Consider the following 18052-nt stretch of genomic DNA (forward strand, 5'->3'; position numbering starts at 1 on the left):
TATTGCATTTCTAGGGCTGCCATAACAAAGTACGGCAGAGTGGGTGGCTTAAGCAACAGAGATTTCTTGTCTCATGGTTTTGGAAGCTAGAAGTCCAAGAGCAAGGTGTCAGCAGGTTTGGTTTCTTCTGAGGCCTGTCTGCTTGCCTTGTCGAGAGCCACCTTCCTGCTGTGTCCCCACATGGTCTTTCTCTGTGTGCACATCCCTGGTGTCTGTGTCCAAACTTCCTCTTCTTAAAACGACAACAGTCAGTTTGGATTAGCGGCCACCCTAATGGACTCATTTGAACTTAATCGCCTCTTTAAAGGCCCTACCTCCAAGTACAGACACACTCTGAGGTAGTAGGGTTAGGACTTCATCATGTGAATTTTGGGGGACACAACTGAGCCTGTAACAGCTGGGGATGAGGCTTTTTAACAGATATTGTCACCCAACATTTATATGGGGATACGATAGTTTTCAAGAGGTATCTATATTTCTTTCTCACTCATTCCCTACCCTGACAGGTCACGGTCAGCCGATCAGCTGATCACACTGCATTAATTGTCGTGAGATAGCCCTCGGGGATCTCTAGGCTGCCTTCACAGTCTTGCTGGATTTTGCCCCCCGCTTAGCCCTGGAGTGGCATGGGCCCCAATGGCATGCACTTCTGACATTTCTTCACCCTTCACAGATTTTCTGTCAGCCAACCCAAATTTGCAGTTGTTTCTAGTGACTGAAAATATGCTTGGTATGCAGGTGTCATGGATGAAATAGTAATGCCTTGGGGTAACAAATACGGTATAGAAATAATTCTAGTAAGTCCAGTGATTGGAAAACAACGAATCCCAAGTTTGAGCCATATTGACTTTTTTTTTTTATTTCTGGGCTCAGTCTTATGCCCAGAAAATAACCCCTGTTATCATTTTTGTCTGTGTCACAGACGTGGGTTTTTTCTCTTCTATGTATTATTATATGAATGCCCACATAATATATATGTCTACTTATGCATACTTTTAAATGAAACAAGATTGCACTGTGTATTTTGTATAGCCTGCTTTTTTATTGAATTTAGTGATCAGTTGCAAACATTTTTCAATATCAATAAATCTTCTTTCTTAGCATGCTCTTCAGTGGCTGGGCAATATTCTTTCATATGCATATACCGTAATTTTCCCACCTACAATCTCATCAGAGTCCTAGAAATCACCTGATACATTTCCATCACTTGTGAGGTTTGTCCCAAATAATGTGTTACTGAGAATTCTTGAAACGCAGACATTTGTGAATTATTTTTCAAAAGATCCTTTTGAAATACAATCTACATACCATATACTTCATCCATTTAGAGTGTAGTATTCAGTGCTTTTAGTATATTCAGAGTTGTACAACCATACCCACGATCAATTTTAGAACATTTTCATTATCCCCCAAAATAACCCCATACAATCCATCTGGGACCTCTCCCTGGCTCCCAGTGTTCCCTCACCTCAGTCCTGGGCAACACTCTCTGTAGGTTTGCTCATTCTGGGCTTTTCATGTAAATGGAGTCACGCAGTCTATGGCCTTTTGCGTCTGGCTTCTTTCACAGAGAATAGTGTTTTCAAGATTCATCCATGTTTTAGCATGTTTTATTGTTGTTGTCAAATGTGATTCCATTACAGAGACATCTCACACTGCATTTGTTCATTCAGTTCATGCGGTTTTTAGCATGTTTTCACTTTTTGGCCAGTATGAATAATGCTGTTACGGCCAGTTGTGTTTTTGTGTGGACGTATGCTTTTCTTTCCTTTGGGTATAAACCTGGGAATGCCGTTGCTGGATCACATGTAACTGTGTTCTGCCGTCTGGGAAACTGCCAGGCTGCTTTCCATAGCAGCTGCACCATTTTCCCTTTCCACCAGCCGTGCGTGAGCATTCCAGTGTCTCCACCTCCTCGCCAATGGTTGTCAGTGTCTATCTTTTTGACTGTGGTCATTTTAGTGGGTGTGAAGTGGTGTATCATTGTGGTTTTGGCTGGATTTCGTTGATGGCCGATCACATGTAGCACCTTTTCATGTGGTTTATTGGATGAGTGATTTAAAAGTAATTTTTTTGGAAGTACTTATAAGGTCAGCCCTATCCTAATGCCTGCTTCATTCCCATGCGGTACACTGTGCCCTTTTAGGTAAATGCCAGGAGCTTTCACAGACCCTCCTGCTTCAAAATTATTACCTGCAAAATTCCGTAAAAGAAGCTTTTGAGGGTTCTTGTCAGCCCTTGGTTTCTGATTTAGAATCTTTGTGACTGGAGTCCAGAAATCTGTTGGGATGCATAGTGTTGTTGGGGAACCATAGTTCAGAAACTTTGAGAATGTGCCTGGCCTGGCACCCTTTCATGGACAGCATCGCAGGCTGGTTCTGGTAGAGGCACCACCTTACATCCAGTCCAAACTCAGCCACTTAGAGTGTGGTCAGCTTCCTTTAACATTCCTGCATCTGAGTTTTCTCACCAAGGGATGATGATAAAATGATCAATTCTAGTTTGCTATGTTGGTGGTATGGTGACACTATTATTATTATTATTATTATTATTATTATTATTATTATTATTGTTACTATAGTGTCCTCTTTATTAATACATGTATTCCTGCTTCAGGGAAAATGTTGAGAATGTTCAAGAGAGAAACCCATAAAATTGTAGGGTGGAGAGTTTGCATAAACACAAATGACCGTTTAAACTTTTAACATAGAAAGTGTGAGGGGCGCCTGGGTGGCTCAGTCGGTTGAGCATCCCACTTTGGCTCAGGACATGATCTAGGAGGTCTGTGAGTTCGGGCCCCGCGTTGGGCTCTGTGCTGACAGCTCAGAGTCTGGAGCCTGTTTTGGATCCGATGTCTCCCCCCCACCCCCCGCCCCTCTCCTGCTCGTGCTCTCTCTTGCTCTCAAAAATCAATAAGACATAACAAAAAAAGTGGGGGGAAGGTTGCATTTTACAGAATGATGCTTCTATTTGAAAAACAAGTTCTGAAATTGGATGAGTTTAGGTAAAACTACATAGAGTTAAAGCCATTGCTTTACTGCACGACTTCTTGGAAACTCTAATTTGCCAGAATACCTGCTCGCCTCTCTAAAGAAGCTGTGTTACTTGCAATTTTTTAGGGCACATTTTCTTTCTTTTTTTTTTTTTTTTTCAAATTTGGCGGGAAGACACCTGCTAAAGTCTTCTGGACAGTGTTCAATGGTGTGTGGATTAGAAATTGCCGGCGGGTGGGGGGGGGGCGGTGCCTGAAAGTCTCAGTAGTTTAAATATCTGACTTCGGCTCAGGTCATAATCTTGCAGTTCATGGGCTTGAGCCCTGCGTTGGGTTCTGTGCTGACAGCTCAGCCTGGAGCCTGCTTTGGATTCTGTGTCTCTTTCTCTGTCTCGCTTCCTTGCTTGTGCTCTGTCTCTCTGTCTCTCTCTTTCTCTCTCTCAAAAAATAACATAATATAATATAACATAACATAAAATATTAAAAAAAAAAAGAAATTGCTGGGATGGGGCACCTGGGTGGCTCAGTGAGTTGAGTGCCCAACTCTTGATTTCAGCTCAGATCATGACCCAGGGTCGTGGGATTGAGCCCCGTGTCAGGCTCCACACAGTGTGGAGTCTGATTAAGACTCTCTGTCTCTGTGTCTCTCACTCTGTCCCTCTCCCCGACTCGTGCTCTCTCACTCTCAAAAAAAGAAAGAAACCGCTGGGCCGGAGGATGTGGTGTGATGGCGAACTCGTTGTCTGTAGTTTTAAGACGATACCACACTTGGTGAACAACGCGAGTGAGTGAGAGCTTGCTGATGTTCGAGACTGCCTCTGATCCCACCTTCTGGTCGTTCTAACCTCATTCTCAATGACTCGCGTCTCCATTGCAAGTTATGAGCTCGGCCCCATTTTGTCTTATAGATAGGAGTGTGGACCGAGGCCAGTGAGTCCCTAAGATTTTTTCTTCCTTCTTCTTCTTTGCCATTCTGAAGACTGTCCGGGGACTTCAGAGCGATTCCTATCCCACGTAATCAGTTCCACATGGGGAGAAGAAGACACTTCTCTCCCAAAACCCCAGTGGCCGAGGTGGTAGCTGAGCTGATGGTCGCCACTTGGAAGCATTCGTGTTCTCAAATGGAGTCAAGTGGACCTTCAGGGCTGTGTATGCGCCATCTAAGTATCAGAGACGTGCCTCCGTCATTACAGGGCTGCCATGGATAGGGTCCCTGCAGCAAGGGAGGGGGTGGAGGAGTGATCCACATGCCTAACACAGAGAGGTTAAATGACAGTCCCTGGGAGCCTTTTCTTGAAACCCCTTTTGCATTTTTGTGCCACCAGAGTTCTGGAAGGGCGAGAATAATTCTGAGGAAGCGAGGACACATTGTCAAGCTGCTGTGCAAACTTAGAAAGCTGCAGGACGCCTGGCTGCATCAGCTTAGCCAAAACTGTGGCCATAGCAGTGTGCCTGGCTCACGGGTAGGGGGTATCATGTAAGCTATTAGGTGAGGTGGAGAGGCGTGTCTATTTCAAGAATGTTCGAAGAAGCAGGAATGTTTCAAGAAGCACCTTGCTTCTGCTCAAAATATTTCACAGACATTTCTCTCTCTCTCCATTTTTCTTTTTATATAAATATATATTTTTAATGTTTATTCATTTTTGAGAGACAGAGAGAGAGAGAGAGAGAGAGAGACAGAGAGAGAGAGACAGAGTGCAAGCAGGGGAGGGGCAAAGTGAGAGGGACACACAGAATTCGAAGCAGGCTCCAGGCTCTGAGCTGTCAGCACAGAGCCCGACATGGGGCTCAAACCCACAGACTGCGAAATTATGACCTAAACTGAAGTGGGATGCTCAACCGATTGAGCTACCCAGGAGGCCCATCTCTTTCTTCATTTTTCAAGAAGAGCCAAGAATTTAGACTGGTAATGTGGAATCTCCCATTAAAAATGTATGACTGGAGGCACCTGGGTGGTTCAGTTGGTGAGCCAAAGCCTCTGACTTCGGCTCAGGTCATGATCTCATGGGTTCCAGCCCTGCGTTGGGCTCTGTGCTGACAGCTCCAAGCTTGGAGCCTGCTTTGGATTTTGTGTCCCCCTTTCTCACTGCCTGTCCTCCACTCGTGCCCTGTCTGTCTCTCTCTCAAAAATCTTAAAAAAATTTTTTTAAAAAATTTATACCTGTGTTCCTTTCTTATTTTTGCTATCCCAAATTTTCATCAACTCAGTGGCTTAAAGCAACACAAAGTTATCATCTTACACATCTGGAGGTCAGAAGTTAGAATGGGTGTCAGAGGGCAAAAACCAACGTGTCAGCAGGCCTGCATTCCTTTCTGGAGGCTCAAGGGGAGAATCCACGTCTTTGCTTGTTCCAGCTGCCCCCATTCCTTGGCTTGTGGGCCCTTCCTATGTCTTCAAAGTCAGCAGTTGGGTGGTCAGGTCCTTCTCAAACTGACACCTCCCTCGTTCTCTCTCTTCTGCCTCTTAGTTTTGAGGACCCCCGTGATTGCATTGGGCTCTCCCTGATAATCCAGGGAAATCTCTCTATCGTAAAGTTGGCTAATTAGCGATTTTACTTCCATCTGGAACCTCAGTTACTTTGCCACATAACCTAAAACATTCATGGGTTCCAAGGATTAGGACACGGGCATCTTCGGCTGGGGGGATCATCCTGCCCATGTATATGCCCCTTCAAGAATGCCTGGGTCCTAAATTTCTTTGGTACCCCCTAGTGCCTACCAGAGTGGATTTTTGGGGATTGGTTGATGGTTGAATGTCCACCCCATAAAGGATTGGACAGGAGTGGACAAGAGAGATCAATTATAGCAGTAGCTTTTAGTTTTAGCCTTTAAAGATTAAAAAGATTTTTTTTTTTAAACTCCCATCACTTAATTGAAAAGCAGTCTTGGAAGCTGCATGGAATGGGTAATTTATTTCTGTTTCTTTTCTCGTAAACTAATAACACTGAGATTTTTGTGTGAGGGGTAAGTAACATAAGACCCGTTTTCCCTTCTTCTTTGTACCTGTGGTCAACCTCTCCAGCCATCCAGCCTCCCAGCCTCCCAGCCTCCCAGCCTCCCAGCCTCCCAGCCCATGAGCTACTTGGTCCTTTCCCCAAACTTGCTTCATACCATCTGTGGAGGCAAACTTCACTGCTTCTTTGCAGAGAGGATTTGAGACTGCTGATGCAGGATCCGTGTACAAAATCACAGGAGGAAAAGGAACCCAGAAAATCAGGTGCATCAGGAGTTAGAGCCCCATCCAAATATCTGGGCCTAAGATATCGGGCCGTTTACGAGTAGATCTTCCCTGTGGGCTGAAGAGCTTCCGGAGAGCCTCCTAGGGTCCAAGGGAAGAGGGAGAACACAGTCCACTGCATCCATCAGTGAGGATGAATTGTCCACCAGCCCTGACACCCGATGTTCAGTCAGTAATCACCTGGCTGTCCTTCCTCCTCCTGCTGGAGCTGGTCGGGACCAGAATGGCAGCCCAGTGCCTTTCTGAAGGAGTCTGTGCTTTTTTTCCCTACAGGTCTTTAAGAAAGGGGGGGGTGGAGGGGCATTTACCAATGTTCAGAGACGTGGGCATGTAATTTTTTTTTTTTTTTTTGCTTTTATTTGAGTCGGGGGGATATTATTAAGAATAAGAAACACAGCTCTCTGCCTTCATGAACTACAGTCTGCAGCTCAGGTTTGAGAAGATCTTAAAGACTTACTAAAAGGAGCAGGGCAATTTGCCTTTGCTAGGAGCCACCTCACCTGCAGGCCGGTTCCGCAAGGTCAGCACTTAGCGGGGAAGTTGCACAGCCTGGGCTCCGATGGCTTTCACTTTACCCGTGCCCTTGATGCGGTGCCGACCTGTCAGGGTCCTCGTAACATTGCTCGGCGATGGCTTCTTCTGTTCTCTTTATTTCCTCAAGTGAACATCTGTCTAATTGTTCACCGCCATTGCTTTAGTGCTTTCCTCATGCTTTCTCTCTTTCCAGACAATAAACTTTATTTTCTTCATAAGAATTCAGTCTACGCAAGGGGATTAGGCAGCTTGTTTGCACCTTTTAATTTCTGGACGTTTTCCAGGAAGGCTCTTTGCAGTGGTTCCAATGGGTTCATCTGTGAATCACGGAAGACAATGCAGCATTGTGTTTGGTGTTTTATCAGTTACCTTCTGTTTGTAAACATCTGTTTGCAAACGTCTGCGGGTGCCTGCCCCACCCCCACCAGAAATAAAGGGTCTCGTCTCTTTTTGCTTGGCATAGGGATTAGACCTAGTGTCAGCTGATTCTTTTTTTTCTTTTTTGGTCAGGTGCATAGGTATGCAACTATTTAACTGAAATCCACAGACCTGGCACATATTGCCAAATGACTTTGGAGAGGGAATCGGGCACTTTATTTCATTAATGGCCGTGAAGCCCGGTAATCTGCTCATTATTGTAGTTTAATTTTGATGCCGACTTTGATGATGTATTGAAAAACCACACAAACCCGCAATTACGACTGGAAAACATTCCCTTTTTTTTTTTTTTTTTTTGAAGAGACCATTATTTTTCATAGGCTTAAAAATAGCCAGCCACTGTTTGTGCTTTTTATTGCATTTTATTCTTAATCTTTCTGAATTATTTTTTGGTATATCTTTACCAATAAATATGTGGATTTCATTTTTTTGACCGGTATAAGAATGTTCTTAGGTAAGTCATGTAAACTATTTACACAGTTTTGTAATTATTGATCTGTTCCCTTCTAGTTCTGTTCATTTATGTTTCTTATTTTTCATGTTTTTGTGCTTTACTATACGGCCTGCTTTAAAAAAAAAAAACAATTTTTGGTTGGGAATTTCAAATATATTCACAAGTAAAGAGGGTAGTATAATAGTCCACATATGCCAGTCAGCCTGCTTCAACGATTAGGAAACTGTTTTTCTTTGTTCAGCCATTGTTCTTCCGTGTTTGTGTGCTTGTGTGCATAAGTGTGTGTGCGTTAGTATACACGTGTGTGTGCACACGTATATATGCACATATATGAATATATTGTTCCATGAGTTTAAATAAAATTTTGCTTAAAATAAGAGTAAAGCCCATCTAAGTAGTGAAAACCAAAAGCTCTGTTACGCAAAGCTTGATTTTTCTCGTGGATTTGTGGGCATGTGGGAGAATCTCAGTCCCCCTTCAGGGCGGGAAGAGCTATCGTGGTCTCGTCACCCTAAACTTAATCTCCAGTGCTATGCCTGAAGCATAAGCAGAGCAGGGCAGTAGGGCAGAGAGGTGCTCTTTGAAAGACTCTCACATGGAAACTAAAGTTCCCCTGAGGGTGTGTGGCCTGGGTGGGGCACTTCTAATATGAGGTTACACGGCTGATTTCTAAAGGAAGCCAGCCTGTTGGTGTCCACACCCATTTTCTCTCCATTCCATTTGCATTTTCTGAGACCTGATTGTGGAGATATGGGAGTGGCTGGTTGAAGGCCAAGAGAGGGGTACTGGTCAGGGGACATGGGGCAGAGACTTTGCTTTCTCTCCTGGGATGCAGATATGGCCCCAGTGGTTATCACGGTAAAAGTCCCTGATGTCTGACAGTCCTGCCTGTGACGGGGGGCACTTGGGTTGGTAATTGGCTCCCTGGATGGTGCTGTGATGATAATATGGATGCCACTGCTAGATTCTGCTGAGACCTGACCTAGGGAGGGGCACAGCTGTCCCACTTTCCCAGCGCACACATGCACATATGCACACACACGGACATAGGTATGGACACGCACACGTACACACATGCACACACGTATAGACACACACACGGACACAGGTACAGGCACGCACACGCACAGACATACACACAGGCACACGCGCTCGCATCCATGACTATGAGAGGCCTGCCTGATCCGTCTTGCCCCGCCTCTCATGGCCACCTTTCTTCCCATTAGTGCTTGTGTTTTCACTTAGTTAGGCTAAGAGCAGGTCTCGATGCCTTCAACATGTAACCTTTCTGAAACCTTGTCTTTGTGATGTGATCGTAACCTTGATATTAGGGTTAGGGATGCGCATAAGAAAAAACAGGCCTGGAACACATTTGTGGACTGTTTATTCCATGCCAAGCTTTCCCTTGCACATTATCCTTCATATTCAACATTGCTTTGTGGATGATTTATGCTCATTATCTAACTCAGTGCTGGGTATATATAATTACCCCACTCACCTGGGGCTCAGGAAGCTTGGTGAATCACCCAGCATGGCACAGCTCACCGAGGGCAGAATTCAGATTCGACTTGGTTAGGACTGACTTCTCTGGCTGTGGTTTCTCCCCTGAGGACAGGAAGCCCTACTGATCCTGAGGTCAGTAAGTACTGCTTCCTTTGGGTCCCTTGTATACCTGAGGGTTTGTTTCCTGGAGGGTCTGAGTTATGCCTTCGGGCTGGACATCGTATTTATGCGTGGGCCACACATAGGATAACCTTCTGGATACTCTTAGAAAAGACTTCTTTATTTAAAAAAAAAATGTGCCCAGGATAGAATTTTAACTAGTATAGAAAAATCAAAATGACTAGGCTCTTCCCAGTATCTGTTAAACATCAGCCTTCTGCTAAAAGGTAACCTGTTGAGTGTCGTTCCAGGAAAAAAAGATGCCTACGCCCGCAGTCAATTGATTCATGTATATTATATATTCACATATAATATGTATCTATTTAGTCAAATTGGAACACTGCTGATAAATTGTTTCCTGATTGAAAACTAGTGTATTTTTATAAATTTCACAATTATACTCAGTTACATGTGCATAAATAAGGAGGAAGAAGTTCTTCTGAGTCTCAGAAGCAATCATTATTAACTTCATGTGTTACCTCTTTTGTCTTCTAAACATTCAAATGTTTATCTATTTTTCTTAAAATGGTAATCACACTCCGGTCTGCTTTTTTTTTTTTTTTTAACCCAACCTGTTTTGGCCATCTTTCCATACCGATAAAAATCCTCTGCAAGTGCGGTCCCAGTGACTCCACATTCTGCCTTCCTAACTTCTGAAATGAATCCCTTCTTGCTGGGTACAGATGCTGTTTTCAATTTTTCAGAGTCCTGAACAATGCCACTGCTTTACCTGGATGAAGTGAAGCTTTTAAATGCAAATTGGTCATTCTTCTTCAGAAAGGTGGCTCCCGTTTACACTCTGTTTGCGGTCTTCCGGGAGGGTCCGTTCCCCACACCTTCAGCATCACTGTGGGGTTATGGTTTTACGATTTGTGTTACTTGCCAGATGAGCATTTCTCTCCGTTTCATTGGTGAGGGGGCCTTTGTCCCAGTCTTCCTCAACGTCAAGGAACAGAAAGTTGAACAAAAAGTTTTCACGTTTTACATAAAATCCTTTAAAGCTCTCAGGGTAATCTGTAACCTAGGGTGTGCAAATTAAGTTTTTTTCCTGCACTTAATCCTTATTAAAGCACCAATCATTAGGGCCCCCAAATTGGTATAAGGAGAGTGCTTAGGGAACTTCAGAGATCAATAGTTGGTACTTAGGAAATAAATGAAACAACTTTTTGCTTGTTTGTTTTAAATCCACCTTGGAGCCGAAAGATAGAAAGATGTGAAATGATTTAGATTGTGCGTTTCTCAGCATTTCATAGGTTCTATATTGAAAGAGGATTTTAAAAATATATTTAGCATGCATGAAGTGTCATAAAACCTAGAGAGATGCATATAAAAATATTTAAAAATTTTTTTAACGTTTATTTATTTTTGAGAGAGAGAGAGAGAGTGAGCGAGCCAGCAGGGGAGGGGCAGAGAGAGGGGGACAGAGTTTCTGAAGCGAGCTCCACGTTGTAAGCGCAAAGCCCAATTCAGAGCTTGAACTCAGGATAGTGAGATCACGACCTGATCCGAAATCAAGAGTCAGCTGCTTAACGGACCAAGCCAACCAGGGGCCCCTAAAAAAATGTGTCACTAATTTGAGTTTTCACTGGAGGTGGTGGTGGTGGTGGGGACCCTACCTCCCAGTAGACATAAAGGTATGCGTGAGACGCACTCATTTTAAGAAGCTTCTAGGATGGCCTGAGAGACACGTGAGGAAGCCAACGTTCTGTGCCGGGTTCTTTCATCCCTGCTTCCCGCAGGGAACTGTGGGACAGTCTAGCATGATGCCATACTCAACCTGGAGCAGTCAGAGGAGACTTCTTGGAAGAGATGACCATGAGCTTGATTTTGGTTTGACGCTCCACTGTTGTAAGGGCTTAATTTTGTCTCTGGGGTATTGATAGGATTCTGTGAGGGAGACAGTGCCCATTTTGTAAACTTTCATTGTTTCAGTATTCAATCATTAGTAAGTAGTTTTAAATGGGCTTGGTTAGTAGTTCCCAGAATTCTGCATTTCAAGAGGATAAACTTTTTCAGAAGATAAAAATGAGGGTACAAACTTGGGCTTGCCAAACAGGTATTACTTTTTTTCCCCCAAGAAAGGACAGTAAAAACAGCAACAACAGCAACAATTAACAACAAAATGTAACAATATGCCTCTATCAACAATCAGCATTACGTTATATATACATGTATATATATATATATATATATTTTTTTTTTTTTAAATGTTTATTTTTGAGAGACAGAGACAGAGCATGAGCAGGGGAAGGGCAGAGAGAGAGGGAGACACAGAATCTGAAGCAGGCTTCAGGCTCCAAGCTGTCAGCACAGAGCCTGATGCAGGGCTTGAACTGACGAACCATGAGATCATGACCTGAGCTGAAGTCGGATGCTCTACCGACTGAGCCACCCAGGCACCCCAATCAACATTACTTTATAAAACAAAGGGGATTTTAACACCAAACATTGTGAGGACATATGCCTACTCTAAAGGCATATTTAATGAACTTTTTATTTGGAACTAATTTTAGACTCACATAGAAGTTATAAAAATAGTATAGAGAGTTCACTTCCTTCCCCTGGTTTTGACAGTTTATCTAACCATACCATAACTGTCGAAACCAGGAAATCAACACTGGAACATGCTCTTGGCTGCACTGCTTTACTCAAATTGCACCTATTTCCCCTACTATCTTTTAAAAAAATTTAGTATCTGGTCCAGGATCCCACATTATCTTTAGTTGTAGTGTACCCTTGTTTCCTCCAGTCTTTGACAGTTCCTTATTCCTTCCAAGTGCTTCCTAATGTTGAGAATCTTGTGTGTCTCATTTTTTTTTTGGTCCCGATTAGATTGAGTTTAATATTTCAGCCAGAATTTCATAGAAGTAACATTTTATCCTCAGTACATCACATCAGGGCGTACCTGATGTTGATAGCCTTATCACCAGCGATGTTCATAGTGAAGTAACGTTGATCATTTGGTTAAGGTGGTATATGCTGAGTTTCTCCAGTGTAATGTTACTAGGTTTTTTTTCCTTAATTCATAAGTATTTGGGGGGAGATGCTTTGAGATCGTGCGAATGTTCTTTCTCCGTAAGTATGGACACGCTGACCTACCTTTGACATTCGAGAGTAGATCTCGTCAGCAGCAGTGAATAACTGTGATGTTTGCCTAATGATGGATTTGTATTTCCATCATGTTTTTTCCACGTATTAAATTGGAATTCTCCTGAAGTAAGAGCTATCCCTTTTCCTCCACTTACTGATTGAGTCCGTTATTTTACTTATAATAGCGTAGACTCACGGGTCTATATTTTATTCTGTGGTGTATAATCCAGTATTATCATTATTTATTTTGTTGCTCAAATGGCCCCAGCTTTAGACATTAAGAGTGTCTCCTGGTTGGGTTCTGTGACGGATTGCCATTTTAATTGAGTGGACTTACCTTCTCACTAAATTCCTCCAAGCTCCCCATTTTGTATTTCATATCGCCATGGGCTAGTGAAAACAGTCGGAGGTCTAGTATTTGGGACACACTGGCCTAGGGAGTGGAAGGGCAGTCACGGGAACATGCTTAGTGCCCAATTTGTGTCTCGTTCCCTCATCTTTAGACATAACAAGAGAGAAGACGTAGGAAAGTGGTGATGGGAATGTGAAGCAGGATCAAGAAAGAATACATTGACATGGTACCTTCGAGAAGGGCACTTATTTCTTTCAGGATTAGAAGGGATTTGGTGGTGGTGGAGGGGTTCCCAGGGAGCAGTGTAGCTCATCAAGAACTTACTATGTGCCAAAAAAAAAAAAAAAAAAAAAAGAACTTACTATGTGCCAAGCAGGTGCTGGGCCATATAGGCTATAAGCATAGTCTTATCTAATCCTGTCATGATCTTACAGTGGAGGAGACATAAATATTATGGCTTCACAGATGGGAGGAGTGAGGGTCCAGGGTTCCAAGAGGTCAAAACACATAAAGGAATTGGTGGAATTAGGATTGTATCTTAGTCCCCTGTCCCCAGGGACTATCTCTGTGCACTTTTTACAAACTCGTGGCTTAGCAGCGGGACAGGGGCAGGGGAGAAAATTTCCTGCCTGTTTTCTGATGACAGTGCCACCCCCGTTCAATCCCCACCACAAAAATCTTTCTATTCATTGTATCATGGGAAAACAAAAATACCTTCCTGTGTGGTAATCCCTGCTGTGTGTGTGTGTGTGTGTGTGTGTGTGTGTGTGTGTGTGTGTGTGTTTCTTTACCCTTGTATGTAATCTGTGGATTTAAATGTATTTGTATATTCCTGTCATTCCGTCTCAAATCTTGCTTTTAGAGCATGCCAAGTGTGGGGAGTTTTAATTTGCAGTGATTTCACAAGAAATCTGCATCTGAGAGCCCCAGAAGAGAAACTGTTCCTCTTTCTAGTGAATCTCCTTGACCACCGCTGGTCCTGCCTTCTACTAGCCCTCCCGTCTTCACCACCCCTCAACCAGTTAGAGGCAAAGGCATGGGCTCTGGAAGAGATACCACCAACAGCATGGTACACAAACCGTCTGGCTCACAGCTGAGGTGGTCGAGGTTCTGGGGCGGGCAGGAACTCGCCCAAGGTCACAGAAGGAGTCAGGGGAGAGCCCAACTGAGAAGCCAGGGGTGTGCACTCCTGACCACCTTCCCACCATCTTGCTGTGGTGGCTGCTCAAGAATGCCTGTCACTGCCGCCACTATCTGACTGACCAAGTGTCTGGAAGGAATTCTTCAGAATGGTCTCTTAATAATAAATGCTTACATTTTCTCTTGGCCCCAGGCCAAATCCCTCTTCTCAATCTTGTTCTCAAGGTTGAACATTCCTTTAAAGTCAGTGACCTTGCCCTTATAGGCCTGTGGATGTCGCTCTGTGTCCATAAGCCTCCTTTCCAGCGACCGTGTTTGTAGCAAAGACTATAATTTTATTTTGGGTTTGGATATACTGATTACATTTTAGCTTCTGGTATATTTTCTTACCTGTCACAGCCATTAAATTTATTTTAATAGTTACTCTACCCTCCTGATAGCCAGTAAAGGGGGAATTGGATATTGTCTATCAATTGGCTAGTCTGTGAACTAAGACTATATCTAATTACAAGGCATTGTATCAGTTCTGATTTATTAACCATTTACTGTGCTTCGGAGAAGGTAGCATTTTTAGTCGCACTGTTCAGCTTGGATGTAGCTTTCCAGGAGGGCAGAGTGCCCGGAATATCAGTGATCTTACAGTTATTACTTTGTGTCATATATAATCTTGTTTTTTCCCTGCAACAAATAAATCTTTGGGACTCCCTGAAAAAAAAAAAAGGGGGGAAAAAAAACATTTGTGGTTACAGTATAATAAAAATAAACCGTTTGTCATGAGTGCAACTGACATTTATCAGCCCGTTTGTGGGTGCTCTTTCTCTCTCTCTATAATACAGAACATAATTTGTCACTTTGTAAATACATTCCAGTCTAAATCCCTGCCAGCATCTGTTAGTGTTTGAAGGATTAATGTGCTACCCTGTGTATGTCTGCACTTGCAGGGAACAGTGCAGCATATGATTATGGATCTTGGGAGAAAGGGGAATGGGGTATTTTCTCTGCTTTTTTTCTACACGTGTGGTCTTTCTGGACTTTTCCCGAGTGTTCTTACCCTTTTCCCATTCTGCTTAGGTACCTAGAATCTCATCATTTGCAAGGATTCTGACAGCCTTCAACCTTTCCTCTCCAGTTTACGGTCACAGCCATCGTAATAGCCTGTGTGTGTCGTGGACGAGCAGGTGGCAGATGATTTGGGACCAGTTAGACCTGGTTCATATCCTCCCTACATCTGATTTTATGACTACAGGTTACCTGATTTTCATTTTCCCGTGGCATAAAGATGCTAATACCTACTTCCTAAAGGTGCTAAGGGTGAAGAAGGAAATCTGTGTGGCTGCAAAGCGCCTGGCTGGAAACTTGGCCCTGAGTGGCCGGTGCAACTGTCCCCGCCTTGTGTCACTGTCCACGTGATTGCATGGTTTGTCACAGCCCGTGAAACTGAGCGTCAGTCAGAGGATCCCCGTGCCATGAACCAGCTGGTGGTTACGATACCATTTCCTTTTCATATTTTCCTGTTAGTTAGAGGACCTTGTATTTATTTTGAAGTATTTTAAGAACCTGGTTCTCAGCATGGCTTGGTACTGGATTCTGGCAAGGCTGAGGGACCTACACCCTCCCCAGTGGCCAAATGATTCAGATAATAACCTGCTGGAGGGCACATCTTTGCTTTCCTCCGCAGAAGGCATGAATTCTCCTGAATATGCTAATGTGGCCTTAATTCTTATGACTTTATGGAATGGCTATAGTCTGTCGATCACCCTTAATCTACCACTGTCATTTGGATTTAGTAAAATTCTAGGACATGGAAGAAATGGCCTCATCGGTAACTCTTTTGTGAACAATCTCTTTATTTCGTGTGTTCATTGTTAGTGTGGGCGCGCGTGCTTCGGTCCATCCCACTCCAGTTTTCCCCCCTACCTTGGCCCTGTGTCTCCCTTGGCGACTCTCTCCTCTCCAGTAAAGGAAAAGGTGTGCGTAGCTTTCTTTTCGTTAAGAAAAGCGTTGTTTTGTTGTTGTTGTTGCTGTTTTGTTTTGTTTTTCTGAAATATAAATGCGTATGAATGGGACCGAAATACCCAGTGTCCAAGATGGGGCTTGTAATCTGATGCTTGTTGGTAGGATTCTGGAGAGAATTTTCAGCAGATCTGGGAACATACCTCTGAGCCCAGTGAGGGGAAAAATGTCAATTACTCCAACCCCAAATGCCTAAGACTTTGCATACTTGGAAAATGTCCAGTAACCCCAATTTCAATTTTTTAACTGTTTTTTTTATTAACTTACAGAGATGCCAAAATGTATTTCAAAAAGGTTCTCTGTTCACATAGAGACATGGAATTGTGAGAACCATTTAGCGCTGATACTTAGAAAGTGTAACGCTCCCGAAATTTATTTAATAGTAAACACATTGCAAGGAGCAATTAAGAGATGCTCACTGCTGAGTCCATTGTACATCCTTAAGTCTGCACAGTTTGGGGTTTGATGCTGTGTGTTATCTGTATCTTTATCAAATGTCCTGTGTGATAAAACAACACACTCTCGTTCGCCTTTTTCTCTTACATTCATTGGAATCTGTAAATCCTACTAATTACAAGACCTCAGAAAGCACACTCAGTGTTCCTGATTCTGGTTTTAAAATGGAGATCAGCAAACTATGCTCTGCTGGGAACAAATCCAGCCCAACTACTGTTTTTGTAAATAAAGTTTTATTGGAACGTGACCATTGCCCATTTGTTTACCTTATCTCTGGTGGCTTTTGCTGTCATGCTATAAAAGTTGAGTAGTTTATATGGCCCACAAAACCTGAAATACTTACTCTCTGGTCCTTTCAAGAAAAAGTTTACTGACCCATGTTCTAGAGGACTTATATCCATGTGGAGAGAAAAATCTGTTCCACTAAATCAGAATGAGCAGGTTGGTTTGATTAGTATCTATTTCCACACATATGGAAACAATTCAAATTACACATGATTTACTTATCAAATTTGGTTAATCCAAAGCCTGGGGGGTGGGGATAGGGGAGAGATTGAAGTTAGCTTTTTTTTTTTTTTTTTTTCATCATAAAGTTAAAATGTTAATGGTCAAAGTCAAATAAAAAATTATAAAAGGTTTCAGGTTCATAGAAGGAATAACATTCTTGGGAGTGAAGTATGTTTGGCCACACCATACTCTCTGGATTCAGGGATAATTTCAGGGTTGGGAAGAACATTCTGGTGCCAACGCAGTACTACTGTCTTGCAAGGAGAATTGACTTATCAGGGTGGAGGGAAAACTGAAATCCCAGTCTCGCCAGCTTCTACTTGTATGATTTTTGATCAGGTTTTTCCATACATTCTCAGCCTTTGTTTTATTTATAAAATACCGGTAGTTAGGTCTACCTTGGAAGGGCTCCACAGGGTAAGATGTGGCAAAATCTGTAATTGTCCCTTCCCTGAATAGTATCCGCCAGAGAGTAGGTCCTTAAATATAGTTAATTCACAGTGAGTGTTTGTCTTATGGAATGCATTTTGTAAATCTCTACAGGGGAAGAATGTCTTAAAGTTCTAGATGTGTGATGGCAGTTGACATGTGGCTTAACTAGGAAGTGTGATCCTCACTGAAACTTTAACATCCCCACGTCCTTCTGGGTGTTGCATTGCGACCTAGTATCCCAGAAAGGAGTACAGTGTCCTAAAGCCTGTGATTTCCTTAAGGAAGAAGGAGCAAATGTACGAGAGCCTCCCTTTAAGGAGGTAAAACTCTGGGCACCCCATCACACTGCAACAGCAGAGGTCCAGCCTGTGGGTAACATGTGTATCGTCCAGCTAAAGGGAAAAGGGAAGAAGCTGTTTATAAATATTGAAGAGGCAGGGAGAGCATGCACTAGGGCCAGGCTGCTTTAACACGCCTGCTGTTCCACAGCGGCTTCTAATGGACATTTGCAAGGTGGTGTCCCCTGTGCTCCCCCTCCCCACTCTAATGCCGTCGGAGAGGCTCTTCTGAAAACATGCAGTCTGTAACTTAGCTGGCTTTTAACACAGTTACCCAGTGTGATTCAGCGTGTCCCATTTGGCTACGGGGGAGGCGACCACAGAGCAGTCAGATGTGACTGTGGCCCCGTGTGCCGATGCCCCAACCAGCATGTGTTGTGTGCTGAGAAGGCGGTACAGCCGTCGA

General features: G+C 43.3%; 1 protein-coding gene across 1 annotated transcript in view; it reads left to right on the forward strand.

The window, feature by feature from the left end:
• Positions 1-18052, forward strand: part of WWOX (WW domain containing oxidoreductase) — a 974945-nt gene that overhangs the window by 218187 nt on the left and 738706 nt on the right. The gene's annotated exons all lie outside the window — the stretch shown is intronic.

The sequence above is a fragment of the Panthera leo genome, chromosome E2, assembly GCF_018350215.1.
Source record: "Panthera leo isolate Ple1 chromosome E2, P.leo_Ple1_pat1.1, whole genome shotgun sequence".
In the NCBI taxonomy this organism is placed as follows: domain Eukaryota; kingdom Metazoa; phylum Chordata; class Mammalia; order Carnivora; family Felidae; genus Panthera; species Panthera leo.